This window comes from Saimiri boliviensis, chromosome 12, assembly GCF_048565385.1.
Source record: "Saimiri boliviensis isolate mSaiBol1 chromosome 12, mSaiBol1.pri, whole genome shotgun sequence".
Classification (NCBI taxonomy): Eukaryota; Metazoa; Chordata; class Mammalia; order Primates; family Cebidae; genus Saimiri; species Saimiri boliviensis.
Window position 1 is genome coordinate 63242891 of NC_133460.1, and position 3628 is coordinate 63246518.

Sequence of the window (3628 nt, forward strand, 5' to 3'; positions counted from 1 at the left end):
AGGACAGGCTGCCATCTTTCCTGTTGGAGGAACTTAATTATTCCAGCCTGTGGGCATTGGAGAGTACAAACCGACCAGGGGCAGAAGAGTTCCCGCAGCACAGCACAGCTCCTTTACCAAATCATGGCCAGACTGCTTCTGTTAGTAGGCTCCTGATCCTGTTCCTTCTTACTGAACAGGACCTCCCACCTGGTGCTTACACCTACCCTCACAGGTATTCCCTGGCCAATGGAGATTTGAAACATTCCTTAGACAGAGCTCCCACAGAGAAAGGCAGGCCACCATCTTTGCTGTTTGGATGACTAGGTTCTGGCCTTAGGGCTTTGTAGAACCCAAGCAGACCAGGGGTGTAAGTGGTAGCTCAGCACAGCAGAGCAACGTTGCAAAAACATGGCCAGACCCTTGTTTAAGTCAATCCCCAACCACATCTTTAATCACTGGGTACAGCCTTTCACCCAGGGTCTCTGGCTGCCTTCACTGCTGTTCTCTGGCTGACAGATGTTTCAGGCCTCCTTGAATCAGAGCTTCCAGAGAGAGGACCAGACTGTAATCTTTGTTGTTTGGGCAACTCAGCCATTTCAACCTTGGGACTTCAGAGTGTCTGAGGGAACCAGGGGCTGAAGTGAACCCCCAGCACAGCACAACTGCTCTACAGAAACATGGCCAGGCTTTTTTAAAAGCAAGTCTCTGATCTTGTTCCTCCTGACTAGACAAGACTTCTGAACTTGTTTCCAGCCACCTCTCGTAGTTGTGTCCAGATTGGCAACAGGATTGTACCTCAGTGGTACAGAGCTCCCAGAGGAAGAGGCAGGCTATTATCTTTGTCTTTTTGCAGGCTTCGCTAGTGATACCTTGAGTCACTGGAAGATATGAGGCAATTAGGGACTGGAGTGGACCCCCAGTATACCACAGCAGCCTTATGGGAAAGTGGCTGAACCGTTACGTGGGTGCTGGCTTCCATATCTCCTCCATGAGCAGGTCCTCCTGGCTTGGGTCTTTATCCAGGACCCCACTGAAGCCAACAAGCCAGTAGCAACTTGGCAATTTCTTGGACAGAGCTTCACAGATCGACTGAAATCCTCTTTGCCACTGCCTCTGCAGTGGATCTGCCCTTGTTACCTTCAGAATATCAAGAAAGCAAAAACTATAAGTGCCATATTGATAACTCTAACAAGCTGCAGTTGACCCAAGGAACAAGGCAGTCCATCTCTTGTGGATACCACATATCCCCCACTGCTTGTCACTGGACAGGGAACTCTGGCTTGGGCCCATAGAACAGACCCTCTATCCTGGGATGATTACACTAAGTGATGGCTAACTCACATCTCTGGGGTAGAGCCTGCAGGAGACAAGCAAAGTGATGGAGCAGGAAACCAGCTGATGTGAAGCCCAGAGGGCAGGCACAGCTATCTCTCTAGGCTCTACTGGGTCTTATGAGACACTTTATCCCAGCACTTTAGGACTGTGGAGGTCTGATCAGCCACATCTCATGTGAAGATTGCCCAGCAGAGATCAGGTATGTGATTTTCCCTCTTAATAAAAGGAGACTTGCTTAAAAAAGAAGTCTGGCCACGTTTTTGTAGAGCAGCTGTGCTGTGCTGGGGCCTCACTTTTCAGAGAGTTATCTGAGGCCTGATATCTACTGGGCATTCTTGCACATGAGATGAAGCTGGTCTGACCTCAGCACTCCTTAGTCTGCTTGCCACTCCCAGGGCCCCAGCCTGGCCACACCTGCCTACAAGGCACTCTCAGCTGCCCACACCTTTGTTTTTGTGCCAGTGGACCATGCCTGAGCAGTGAAGAGATGCAGCAAAGCGGACTCTTCAGGCATGCACCTGCCTCTACATTGCCTCTCCATACTGAAACTCTTTATACACAAACGTCCTACATCACATTGCTGGTGTGTGTTTACATGAGTGGATTTTGCTGCACTTGCCCTACCAGCACATGGGAATGTAGCACACACTTCAACCCACACCAACTCCCATTGAAGAAAGAGCCATGGTAGGCAGAGGAACAAAATCACAACCTCTGCCAACACCTTCTCCTTGTGCTAATTCTGTGCATGAAAAGGGAATGCTAATATACGTTGAGTGGTCGTTGCTCTTTAGGGGGTCACAGAGACGGCACCCAGACATGCACAGGCCAGCACCCTGGCCTGAACCAACACTACCTCCAGTGCAACAGCACACACAGCGGGGGTATTCTGGCCGCCACCAAGCTGTCTTGCCTCCACCACTTCCACCACTGGGCAAATGCCAACAGGGAAGCAGGCAGTTTTGCATCTGCTAACACTCTGCCACAGCTGTCACACTTTGCTGCCTTCAGTGCAGTAGACTCCAAACTTTGAGGAGCCAGAGAACAAAGTTGAGACCCAATATAAGTTTCCCAGAGTTAAAGCACACAGTCCAGGAATTGAGAGATGAATTTTGGCCCCCTAAAATCCTCCAAAACCAAAGGCAGCTGCCTGATTCTACCTTAAACCACAACCAAACCCTTAATATCATGAAATATGATAAAAGAAAAATATCCTGTGCAAAGGTCAGCAACCTCAAATGTTGATGGTGAATAAGCTCATAAAGATTAGGAAGAATCAGTGCAAGAACACTGAAACTCAAGAAGTCAGCATGCCTTCTTTCCTCCAGATGATTACATCAACTGTTCAGCCTGTTCAAGTTTTCAGAACTGGCCAGAGGCTGACATGTCTGCAATGATACAAGTAGAATTCAGAATGTGGGTAGAAACAAAGTTCACTGAGTGAAAGAAGTATGTCATCATCCAATGCAAGGAGGCCAAAAATCATTGTAAAACATCGCAGGAGCTAACAGGCAATATATCCAGTATAAACAACATTACTGGTGCTCACTTTGGCAGCACATATATTAAAATTGGAATGATTCAGAGAAGATTAGCATGGCCCCTGCTCAAGGAGGACCTAAAAATTCATGAAGCATTGCATATTTGTAGAAAGAATCAATATCTTGAAAATGGCCATACTACCCAAAGTAATTTATAGATTCAATGCTGTCCCCATCAAGCTACCAATGATCTTATTCACAGAACTGGAAGAACCCACCTTAAACTTCATATGGAAGCAAAAGAGAGTGTGCATAGCCAAGACAATGCTAAGCAAAAAGAACAAAGCCAGAGGCATCATGCTACCCGATTTCAAACTATAATACAAAGCTACAGTAATCAAAACAGCATGGTACTGGTACTAAAACAGAGAAATAGACCAATGGAACAGAACAGAGTTCCTGGTGGCAATGCCACACATCTACAACCATCTCATCTTTGACAAACCTGACAAAGACAAGCAATGGGAAAAGGATTTCTTGTTTAATAATTGTTGTTGGGAAAACAGGCTACCAGTGTCCAGAAAGCAGAAACTGGACCTCTTCCTGACACCTTACAGTAGAATTACCTCCAGATGGATTAAAGATCTAGACATAAGACCTAATGCCATAAAAAAATCTAGAAAAAAAATAGGCAAAGCCATTCAGGACATAGGTGTAGGCAAGTACTTCATGACTAAAACACCAAAAGCATTGGCAACAAAAAGGAAAATAGACAAATGGGACCTTATTAAACTCCAGAGCTTATGTGCAGCAAAAGAAACAATCATTAG

At 46.3% G+C, this 3628-nt stretch overlaps 1 non-coding gene across 1 annotated transcript; it reads left to right on the top strand.

The window, feature by feature from the left end:
* Positions 1–2858: 2858 nt before the first annotated feature.
* On the top strand, positions 2859–2965 carry LOC141580751 (U6 spliceosomal RNA). The gene has a single exon (XR_012513044.1). It is a non-coding gene; the product is annotated as a U6 spliceosomal RNA (small nuclear RNA).
* Positions 2966–3628: the final 663 nt, after the last annotated feature.